The sequence below is a fragment of the Vulpes vulpes genome, chromosome X (assembly GCF_048418805.1).
Source record: "Vulpes vulpes isolate BD-2025 chromosome X, VulVul3, whole genome shotgun sequence".
NCBI classification, from domain to species: domain Eukaryota; kingdom Metazoa; phylum Chordata; class Mammalia; order Carnivora; family Canidae; genus Vulpes; species Vulpes vulpes.
This window is the reverse complement of record NC_132796.1, coordinates 38,365,406-38,377,864: the sequence shown is the minus strand read 5'-3', so window position 1 is coordinate 38,377,864 and position 12,459 is coordinate 38,365,406. Positions and strand designations below refer to the sequence as shown.

Sequence of the window (12,459 nt, the reverse complement as noted above, 5' to 3'; positions counted from 1 at the left end):
CCGCCACTGTGGCTTCCTCCCGGGGCCTCACGGGGTGAACAACCCCCACTGAGCCCTGCACCAGGCAGGGGCAGAGCAGCTCCCCCAAGTGCTAACACCTGAGAATCAGCACAGCAGGCCCCTCCCCCAGAAGACCAGCTAGACGGACGAGTTCCAGGGGAAGTCAAGGGACTTAAAGAACACAGAATCGGAAGATACTCCCCCGTGTTTTTTTTGTTTTGTTTTGTTTTGTTTTGTGCTTTTTTTTTTTCTTTTCTCTCTTTCTTCTTGATTTCTGATTGCGTCCCCCACCCCCCCTTTTTTTCTTTTTTCTCCTTTCTTTCTTTTTCTTCTCTTTTCCCCCCCTCTTTTTTCTTCTTTCTCTTTTTTCTTTTTCTCTTTTCTTTCCTTCTCTCTCTTTTTCTCCTTTTCCCAATACAACTTGGTTTTGGCCACTCTGCACTGAGCAAAATGACTAGAAGGAAAACCTCACCTCAAAAAAAAAGAATCAGAAACAGCCCTCTCTCCCACAGAGTTACAAAATATGGATTACAATTCAATGTCAGAAAGCCAATTCAGAAGCACTATTATACAGCTACTGGTGGCTCTAGAAAAAACCATAAAGGACTCAAGAGACTTCATGACTGCAGAATTGAGATCCAATCAGGCAGAAATTAAAAATCAATTAAATGAGATACAATCCAAGCTAGAAGTCCTAACGACGAGGCTTGACGAGGTGGAAGAACGAGTGAGTGACATAGAAGACAAGCTGATGGCAAAGAGGGAAACTGAGGAAAAAAGAGACAGGCAATTAAAAGACCATGAGGATAGATTAAGGGAAATAAATGACAGCCTGAGGAAGAAAAACCTACGTTTAATTGGGGTTCCCGAGGGCGCCGAAAGGGACAGAGGGCCAGAATATGTATTTGAACAAATCCTAGCTGAAAACTTTCCGAATCTGGGAAGGGAAAGAGGCATTCAGATCCAGGAAATAGAGAGATCCCCCCCTAAAATCAACAAAACCCGATCAACACCTCGACATTTAATAGTGAAGCTTGCAAATTCCAAAGATAAGGAGAAGATCCTTAAAGCAGCAAGAGAAAAAAAGTCCCTGACTTTTATGGGGAGGAATATTAGGGTAACAGCAGACCTCTCCACAGAGACCTGGCAGGCCAGAAAGGGCTGGCAGGATATATTCAGGGTCCTAAATGAGAAGAACATGCAACCAAGAATACTCTATCCAGCAAGGCTTTCATTCAAAATGGAAGGAGAGATAAAGAGCTTCCAAGACAGGCAGGAACTGAAAGAATATGTAACCTCCAAACCAGCTCTGCAAGAAATTTTAAGGGGGACTCTTAAAACTCCCCTTTAAGAAGAAGTTCAGTGGAACAATCCACAAAAACAAGGACTGAATAGATATGATGACACTAAACTCATATCTATCAATAGTAACTCTGAACGTGAATGGGCTTAATGACCCCATCAAAAGGCGCAGGGTTTCAGACTGGATTAAAAAGCAGGACCCATCTATTTGCTGTCTACAAGAGACTCATTTTAGACAGAAGGACACCTACAACCTGAAAATAAAAGGTTGGAGAACCATTTACCATTCAAATGGTCCTCAAAAGAAAGCAGGGGTAGCCATCCTTATATCAGATAAATTAAAATTTACCCTGAAGACTATAGTGAGAGATGAAGAGGGACACTATCTCATACTCAAAGGATCTATCCAACAAGAAGACTTAACAATTCTCAATATATATGCCCCGAATGTGGGAGCTGCCAAATATTTAAACCAATTAATAACCAAACTGAAGAAATACTTTGATAATAATACACTTATACTTGGTGATTTCAATCTAGCTCTTTCTATACTAGATAGGTCTTCTAAGCACAACATATCCAAAGAAACGAGAGCTTTAAATGATACACTGGACCAGATGGATTTCACAGATATCTACAGAACTTTACATCCAAACTCAACTGAATACACATTCTTCTCAAGTGCACATGGAACTTTCTCCAGAATAGACCACATACTGGGTCACAAATCGGGTCTGAACCGATACCAAAAGATCGGGATAGTCCCCTGTATATTCTCAGACCATAATGCCTTGAAATTAGAACTTAATCACAACAAGAAGTTTGGAAGGACCACAAACACATGGAGGTTAAGGACCATCCTGCTAAAAGATGAAAAGGTCAACCAGGAAATTAAGGAAGAATTGAGAAGATTCATGGAAACTAATGAGAATGAAGATACAACCGTTCAAAATCTTTGGGACGCAGCAAAAGCAGTCCTGAGGGGGAAATACATCGCAATACAAGCATCCATTCAAAAACTGGAAAGAACTCAAATTCAAAAGCTCACCTTACACATAAAGGAACTAGAGAAAAAGCAACAAATGGACCCCACCCCCAGCAGAAGAAGACAGTTAATTAAAATTCGAGCAGAACTAAATGATATCGAGACCAAAAGAACTGTGGAACAGATCAACAGAACCAGGAGTTGGTTCTTTGAAAGAATTAATAAGATAGATAAACCATTAGCGAACCTTATTAAAAAGAAGAGAGAGAAGACTCAAATTAATAAAATCATGAATGAGAAAGGAGAGATCACTACCAACACCAAGGAAATACAAACGATTCTAAAAACATATTATGAACAGCTGTATGCCAATAAATTAGGAAATCTAGAAGAAATGGATGCATTCCTGGAAAGCCACAAACTACCAAAACTGGAGCAGGAAGAAATAGAAAACCTGAACAGGCCGATAACCAGGGAGGAAATTGAAGCAGTCATCAAAAACCTCCCGAGACACAAGACTCCAGGGCCAGATGGCTTCCCAGGGGAATTCTATCAAACGTTTAAAGAAGAAATCATACCTATTCTACTAAAGCTGTTTGGAAAGATAGAAAAAGATGGAGTACTGCCAAATTCGTTCTATGAGGCCAGCATCACCTTAATTCCGAAACCAGACAAAGACCCCACCAAAAAGGAGAATTACAGACCAATATCCCTGATGAACATGGATGCAAAAATTCTCAACAAGATACTAGCCAATAGGATCCAACAACACATTAAGAAAATTATTCACCATGACCAAGTAGGATTTATCCCTGGGACACAAGGCTGGTTCAACACTCGTAAAACCATCAATGTGATTCATCATATCAGCGAGAGAAAAACCAAGAACCATATGATCCTCTCATTGGATGCAGAGAAAGCATTTGACAAAATACAGCATCCATTCCTGATCAAAACACTTCAGAGTGTTGGGATAGAGGGAACTTTCCTTGACATCTTAAAAGCCATTTATGAAAAGCCCACAGCAAATATCATTCTCAATGGGGAAGCACTGGGAGCCTTTCCCCTAAGATCAGGAACAAGACAGGGATGTCCACTCTCACCACTGCTGTTCAACATAGTTCTGGAAGTCCTCGCCTCAGCAATCAGACAACAAAAAGACATTAAAGGCATTCAAATTGGCAAAGAAGAAGTCAAACTCTCCCTCTTCGCCGATGACATGATACTCTACATAGAAAACCCAAAAGCCTCCACCCCAAGATTGCTAGAACTCATACAGCAATTTGGTAGCGTGGCAGGATACAAAATCAATGCCCAGAAATCAATGGCATTTCTATACACTAACAATGAGACTGAAGAAAGAGAAATTAAGGAGTCAATCCCATTTACAATTGCACCCAAAAGCATAAGATACCTAGGAATAAACCTTACCAAGGAGGTGAAGGATCTATACCCTAAAAACTATAGAACACTTCTGAAAGAAATTGAGGAAGACACAAAGAGATGGAAAAATATTCCATGCTCATGGATTGGCAGAATTAATATTGTGAAAATGTCAATGTTACCCAGGGCAATTTACACGTTTAATGCAATCCCTATCAAAATACCATGGACTTTCTTCAGAGAGTTAGAACAAATTATTTTAAGATTTGTGTGGAATCAGAAAAGACCCCGAATAGCCAGGGGAATTTTAAAAAAGAAAACCATAGCTGGGGGCATCACAATGCCAGATTTCAGGTTGTACTACAAAGCTGTGGTCATCAAGACAGTGTGGTACTGGCACAAAAATAGACACATAGATCAATGGAACAGAATAGAGAACCCAGAAGTGGACCCTGAAATGTATGGTCATCTAATATTCGATAAAGGAGGAAAGACTATCCATTGGAAGAAAGACAGTCTCTTCAATAAATGGTGTTGGGAAAATTGGACATCCACATGCAGAAGAATGAAACTGGACCACTCCCTTGCACCATACACAAAGATAAACTCAAAATGGATGAGAGATCTAAATGTGAGACAAGAGTCCATCAAAATCCTAGAGGAGAACACAGGCAACACCCTTTTTGAACTCGGCCACAGTAACTTCTTGCAAGATACATCCACAAAGGCAAAAGAAACAAAAGCAAAAATGAACTATTGGGACTTCATCAAGATAAGAAGCTTTTGCACAGCAAAGGATACAGTCAACAAAACTAAAAGACAACCTACAGAATGGGAGAGGATATTTGCAAACGACATATCAGATAAAGGGCTAGTTTCCAAAATCTATAAAGAACTTATTAAACTCAACACCAAAGAAACAAACAATCCAATCATGAAATGGGCAAAAGACATGAAGAGAAATCTCACAGAGGAAGACATGGACATGGCCAACATGCACATGAGAAAATGCTCTGCATCACTTGCCATCAGGGAAATACAAATCAAAACCACAATGAGATACCACCTCACACCAGTGAGAATGGGGAAAATTAACAAGGCAGGAAACAACAAATGTTGGAGAGGATGCGGAGAAAAGGGAACCCTCTTACACTGTTGGTGGGAATGTGAACTGGTGCAGCCACTCTGGAAAACTGTGTGGAGGTTCCTCAAAGAGTTAAAAATAGACCTGCCCTACGACCCAGCAATTGCACTGTTGGGGATTTACCCCAAAGATTCAGATGCAACGAAACGTCGGGACACCTGCACCCCGATGTGTCTATCAGCAATGGCCACAATAGCCAAACTGTGGAAGGAGCCTCGGTGTCCATCGAAAGATGAATGGATAAAGAAGATGTGGTTTATGTATACAATGGAATATTACTCAGCGATTAGAAACGACAAATACCCACCATTTGCTTCAACGTGGATGGAACTGGAGGGTATTATGCTGAGTGAAATAAGTCAATCGGAGAAGGACAAGCAGTGTATGTTCTCATTCATTTGGGGAATATAAATAATAGTGAAAGGGAATATAAAGGAAGGGAGAAGAAATGTTGGGAAATATCAGGAAGGGAGACAGAACATAAAGACTCCTAACTCGGGGAAACGAACTAGGGGTGGTGGAAGGGGGGAGGAGGGCGGGTGTTGGAGGGGAATGGGTGACGGGCACTGAGGTGGACACTTGACGGGATGAGCACTGGGTGTTTTTCTGTATGTTGGTAAATTGAACACCAATAAAAATTAATTTAAAAAAAAATAATTGTCTTATACTTTTCAATATATCTTGCCTGCTAGTCTTTTATGGTCATACTCACTTCCCTCCAACTCACCATTGCTAACTCCTGGTAGTTACAAACCTGTTAATCATTTCTATAATTTTATCATTTTGAGAATGTTCTATAAATGGACTCGAATAGTACATCATCTTTAAGACTGACATTTTTCTTTTTTTCTTTTTTAAAGATTTTATTTATTTATTCATGAGAGACACAGACAGAGAGAGAGGCAGAGACACAGGCAGAGGGAGAAGCAGGCTCCATGCAGGGAGCCCATGATGATGGGACTCCATCCGGGGACTCCAGGATCACGCCCCAGGATCATGCCCCAGGCTGCGCTAAACTGCTGAGCCACCCAGTGATCCCCCAAGACTGATCTTTTTCACTTGGCCTAATGCCCTTCAATCCATTCGAATTGTTGTGTGTATTGATAGTTTGTTCTATTGTATGGCTGAGGAGTAGTCCATGGTATTGATGTACCAGAGGTTTTTTTTTTTTAACTATTTATCTATTAAAGGACATTTTAGTTGGCTCAAGTTTTGACTACTACAAATAAAGCTGCTATGAACATTTGTGTATATATTTTCTTTTTTTTTCATTTGTGTATATATTTTCTTAAAAGATTTATTTATTCTAGAGAGAGAGAAAGGGAAGGTGCAGAGGGAAAGGGAGAGAGAATCCTCAAGCTGAGTATCTGCTGAGTACAGAGCTTGACATGGGGCTTGATTCCCAGACCCTGAGATAATGACCTGAGCTAAAATTAAGAGTCAACTGCTTAACAGACTGAACCGCCCAGGCTCCACTTGTGTACACATTTTTGTGCAGACATAAGTTATCATTTCCCTGAAATAAATGCCCAGGAGTCCTTTTGCTGGATGATGTGGTAAGTATATGTTTAGTTTTTTAAGGAAATTGCAAACTATTTTCCAGAATGGTTGTACCATTTTATAATTTGATGGTAAAAAGCAAACAATCCACTTAGAAGATAGAGAAAAGCAATGAAGTGATATTTCATTAAAGAGGATGTACAGATATAAGCACATAAAAAGATGTTCAATATCACTAGCCAATAGCACTGTTAGAAAAGTAAAATATGGGGCAGTTGGGTGGCTCAAGCGGTTGAGCGTCTGCCTTGCACTCAGGTTGTGATCCCAGGCAGGCTTCCTGAGAGGGGTCTGCTTCTGCCTCTGCCTATGCGTCTGCCTCTTTCTGTGTATGTCTCATGAATAAATAAATAAAATCTTAAATAAATAAATAAATAAATAAATAAATAAATAAATAAATAAATAAAATCTTAAAAAAAAAAAAGAAAAAGAAAAGAAAAGCTAAAATATAAACAATCAAAGACAGTATCAAATGCTCACAAGGATGTGGAGAACCTGGATCTCTAAACATTGCTGGTGAGAATGTAAAATTATATATATTCTATATACAATTCCATTGTTAGATATGTTTTACAATTATTTTATCCAGGTATATATCTTAGTTTTCCATTCTTATAATAGTCTCTCAGAGTTTTAAATTTCAATGATGTCCAATTTATTGACTTTTTTCTTTTTTTACTTTTTAAAAAAAATTTTTTTTTATTTATTCATGAGATACATGCAGAGAAAGGCAGCGACATAGGCAGAGGGAGAAGCAAGCTCCCTATGGGGAGCCTGACTCAGGACACTATTCCAGGACCCGGGATCATGACCTGAGTCAAAGGCAGATGTTCAACCACTGAGTCGCCCCAGTGCCCCCCTTTTTTTCTTTTACATGTTTTAAAACTTTTTTCTTTTTCTTTTTTTTTTTTTTTTTACTTTTTTCTATTTTGAACTGTGCTTTTGGTTTCACGTTTGCCTAGCCTCAGATCCAAGGATTGTTCCCATGTTCTCTTCTAAAGTTTTATAGTTTTGTCTTTTGCATTTGAATATATCATTGATTTTGAGTTAATTTCTATATAATTTATGAAGTTTAAGTCGAGTTTCATTTCATAGATTGATTATCTATGGATGTTCAATTGCTTTAGCACCATTTATTAAAAAGATGATCTTTTCTCCATCAAATTGCTTTTGCATCTTTGTCAAAAAAAATCAGCCAGTTTTGCTTACCTGTTCTATTTTGGGGGTCTGTATTCTGTTTCATTGATTTATGTGTATATTCCTCTGCCCATATTATACCGTCTTGATTACTGTAGCTATATAATAATTATATAGAGTTCTCCTTTCCAATTTTCTATTTCCCAACTCTATTTCAAAATCCTTTTAGCTCTTCCAGTTCCATTACCTTTCCAAATACATTTTAGAAAATTTTGTTTATATCTACAAAAAGTCTTACTGGGATATTAATAAGAATTGCATGAAACCTGTGTATCAGTTTGGGGAGAAATGAAACTTATTATGTTGAATTTTCCAATCCATGGATATGCTATGTCTTTCCATTTATTTAAATATTTTATTTCTGTCATCAGTGTTTTGTAGTTTTTAACATAAAAGTATAGTATATATTTTGTTATATTTATACCAAAGTATTTCTCTTTTATTTTTGAGTGATTGTAATGGTATTGCTTTTCCTTTTGGTGTCCACGTGTTCATTGACAGTACATAGGAATACTATTGATTTTTATATGTTGATCTTGTTTCCATTGACCTTGCTAAATTCACTTATTAGTTCTAGGAGTTTTTATGTAGATTTCTTGGCATTTCCTATGTAGATCATCATGTCATCTGAAAATAGGGATGCTTTGATTTCATCCTTCTTGACCTGTATGGTTTGTGTTGCCTGATTGTTCTGGCAAGGATTCCAGTATTGTGCTGAATAACAGCAAAAAGAGCAGACATCTTTGCCTTGTTTTGGATCTTAAGAGGAAATCATTGTTTTTCACCATGTGTTTCACGGCAGCTATAGGATTTTTGAAGGCATTCTTTATCAATTGAGGAAGTTACTCTCTATTCCTAATTTTTTTTTTAACATTTTATTGATTTATTTGACAGAGAGAGAGAGGGAGCACAAGCAGGGGGAACAGCAGAGAGGAAGAAGCAGCTCCCTGCTGAGCAGGGAGCCAGACATGGGATTCAATCCCAGGACCTTGGGATCATGACCTGAGCCTAAGGCAGATGCTTAACCGACTGAGCCACCCAGGAGCCACTCTATTCCGAATTTTCTGAGCATTTTTATCATTAATATGTGTTGAATGTTTTTTGCATTATTTTTATTGAGATAAAATTAAAATTTTATTGAGATAAAACATAAAGAATTAATTATTTAAACCATTCAAAGTGTACAATTCAATGTTCTTTTTAGTATATTCACAATGCTGTGTAACTATCACCACCATCCAATTTCAGAACTCTCTTAATACCTTAAATAGAAATCCATACACATTAAGCAATCACTCTCCATTCCTCCTTCCTCTCAGCCCCTCGCAATCACCGATCTACTTTCTCTGTATATAGATGTATCTAATATGGATGTTTCATAAAAATGGATCCACACAATATGTGACTTTTGTGTCTTTCACTTAGCATGTTTTCAATTTCATTCATGTTGTAGCATGTGTCAATATTTCATTCCTTTTCGTGACTGAATAATTTTCCATTGTATGGATATCTCAAAGTTTGTTTATTCATTCACCAGTCAATGGACATTTGAGTTGTTTCCACTTTTTGGCTATTATAAATAGCACTGTTATGAACACTCATGTTTTTATGTGAACATACGTTTTCACTTCTCTTAGGTATATATCTAGGAATGGAATTGCAGGGTCATGCAGTAACTCTGTGTTTAACTTGTTCATAAACAGAGTGAGTTTTGAGGTAGGCAAGATTAAGGCAGACTTTGTGAGCTGATCTTCCAAGGAGCTACCAGGTGAGTCAAAGCAATTAATTACAATTCTTTGTAAATGAAGTCTGTTTTGCCCCCCTCCACGCCACTACCAGGAAAGTGGGGTGTTATTTTCCGGCTGCCACTGGGCTTGGATTGGGGGATGTAACCATGATCTGTTAAAATTCCACAAAGCCGGGCAGCCCCCGTGGCTCAGCGGCTCAGCGGCTTAGCACTGCCTGCAGCCCAGGATGTGATCCTGGAGACCCTGGATCGAGTCCCACGTCAGGCTCCCTGCATGTAGCCTGCTTCTCCCTCTGCCTGTGTCTCTGCCTCTCTCTCTCTCTCCTCTCTGTGTATTCTCATAAATAAATAAATAAAATCTTTTTAAAAAAATTCCACAAAGCCACTATTCTTACTGAGATTTGGCTTTTTTGTTTGTTTTTTGTTTTTTGTTTTTGATTAAACACTCTCCTTGTCACTGTAAGCTTTTAGTCAGTTTCCAGAATTCTGAAAAAGTTGCTTTTGCCAGTTTTTAATTGCTTTTATGGAAGGGCAGATTTGTGAAATTCCTTTCTTCAACATTTTTGCTGATATCCTTGAATGATAAATTTTGTGAAGTGCTTTTTCTGCATCAGTTGATATGATCATTTCACTTTTCTTCTCTAGACCATTTATATGGTGGTTCACATAGATTGGTCTTCAAATATGGAACCAGCTTTGCATCTCTGGAATAAATCCTCATCATTCATGATGTATGAATATTTTTATATGTTGCTCAATTCTATTTGATAATACTTCATTAAGTACTTTTCTGCCTATATTCATGAGAGCTGTTTGTCTTTGGTTGCCTTTTTTGGGACTGTTTGACTTTGGTGTCAGGATGATAATACCTCATAAAATAAGTTCAGAAAGGTTCTCCTTTCTATTTTTTGGAAAAGATTTTACAAATTTGGTGTTCTTTTAAAAATGTTTGATAGATTTCACCTAAAATTCATGTTTGGTAGAATTTATGTCAGCCTGGGGATTCTTTTCTTGGGAGTTTTAAAGTTATAAATTTCTATAGTTGTTAGAGGGCTACTCAAATTATCTATTTCATATTGGGTGAGTTGTGGTACTTCGTGTTTTTTGAAAAATTGCTCTATTTCATCTAATTCACCAAATTTATGTGTAGAGTTGTTCATACTATTTCCTTACTATCCTTTTGATGTTTGCAAGATCTCCAGTGATATCCTGTGTTTCATTTCTGATATTAGTAATTTGTGCCTTCTCTCCTTTGGTGTTTGTCAGTCTTGCTAGAGATGTGTCACTATTATTGTTCTTTTCAAAGAATCAGCTCCTTGTTTTATTGATTTTCTATATTGTTTTTTCTGTTTTCAATTTTATTGATTTATACTCTTATTATTGTTGTTTATTTATTTTTGTATTCTTTGGACTTTTTTTTTTTAATTTTTATTTATTTACGATAGTCACACAGAGAGAGAAGGAGAGGCAGAGGCAGAGACATAGGCAGAGGGAGAAGCAGGCTCCATGCACCAGGAGCCCGATGTGGGATTCGATCCCGGGTCTCCAGGATCGCGCCCTGGGCCAAAGGCAGGCGCTAAACCGCTGCGCCACCCAGGGATCCCTCTTTGGACTTATTTTGTATTCCTTTATGAAGTTTCTTAATATTAGGTGACTGTTTTGAGATTTTTTTTTTCCTTTTTTTTTTTTAATGTAAGCATTTAGTGGTTAAAAAAAAAAGCACGGGTATAGCAGCATCTCACAAATTTTGATATTCTAGATTTTTATTTCCATCCAATTCAATGTATTTCTTATTTTCTTTGAGATTTCCTTTTTGATCCCTGGATTATTTAGAAGTATACTATTTGTTCTCAAGTGCTTAGATATTTTCTGTTATCTTTCTGCTATTGGTTTCTAGTTTGATTCTTTTGTAATCAGAGAACACACTCTGATTTCCATTCTTTTAATTTTGTTGAGATTTATGGTCCAGAATATGAACTGTCTTGTTTTATGTTCCATAGATAATTTGTTATTTTTTGTGTATATGGTAAAATGTTTCTATTTAGAATTAGCCTGTTGGACTCAGTTTAGATGATCCCAATTTTGTTGGCAATATCCAAAGTGTCAGAGTCAGAAGCCAGGTGAACATATGCCTTCTCTTTATCAGGCTTGATTGGGATGTTGACCTTGGAAACCTCAATGTTGTACAGCTTCTTCACAGCCTGTTTGATTTGGTGCTTATTTGCCCTGACATCCACAATGAACATTGTGTGCTGTTGTCTTCTATCATTTTCAAGGCTGACTGTGGTCAGGGGGAAGTTGATGATGGTATAATAGTCAAATCTGTTTCTTTTGAGGGTGCTCTTCTAAGGGTATATTGGCTGCTTTTAGAACTATAGTGGCTTGGGCCGCTAGAAGTTGAGTGTTGTGTGAATATCTTCCACCCATTCCTTCTTCTTTTCTGGATACCTTTCAGCACTGCTCTCTTGGCCTTCAAAACCTTGGCTTTAGCTTTGGGAGGGGCAGGGGCTTCCTTCTTCACTGTCACTGCCATCTTTTTGCCATGGACACTTTAAAAGAATGTTTATTCTGCTGTTATTGGGTGGAATGTTATATAAATGTTAATTAGATCCTGTTGGTTGATGATGTGTTAAGTTCTTATATATCCTTGTTGATTGCCTAGAAGTTTTATCAGTTGTTTATAAGAGAGGTGTTGAAGTCTCCAACTGTAATTGCACGTCATCCTTGTGTGGGGGCCATGCTAATCTTCTCTGTACCATTCCAATTTTAGCATATGTGCTGCTGAAGTGAGCACTCTCCAAGTGTAATTGCATTAATTTTTGCTTCACATGTTTTCCAGCTCTGTTGGTTTATGCATACAAATTTGGGATTCCTATGTCTTCTTGGTAGACTGGCTCTTTTATCATTATCTAAAATTCCTTTCAGGCAGGTAATTTTTTTGCTCTGAGGATGATTTTGTCTGATAATAACATAGCCACTCCTGCTTTCTTCTAATTGATGTTTGCATAGTGTATATATTTTTATTCTTTTAATTTTAACCTATCTATATGGTATTTGAAGTGAGTTTCATGGTTGTGTTTTATGTTTGACTCTACTCTGTCAATCTTTGCCTTTCAATTGCTGTAATTATGCCATTTACATTTA

The 12,459-nt window shown here is 37.7% G+C and overlaps 1 non-coding gene and 1 pseudogene across 1 annotated transcript; both read right to left on the bottom strand.

Annotated features, from left to right (window-relative positions):
• Positions 1-11,381: 11,381 nt before the first annotated feature.
• On the bottom strand, positions 11,382-11,848 carry LOC112929958 (large ribosomal subunit protein uL23-like; annotated as a pseudogene).
• Positions 11,849-12,000: 152 nt separating this feature from the next.
• Positions 12,001-12,109, bottom strand: LOC112930006 (U6 spliceosomal RNA). Its single transcript, XR_003237032.1, has one exon. It is a non-coding gene; the product is annotated as a U6 spliceosomal RNA (small nuclear RNA).
• Positions 12,110-12,459: the final 350 nt, after the last annotated feature.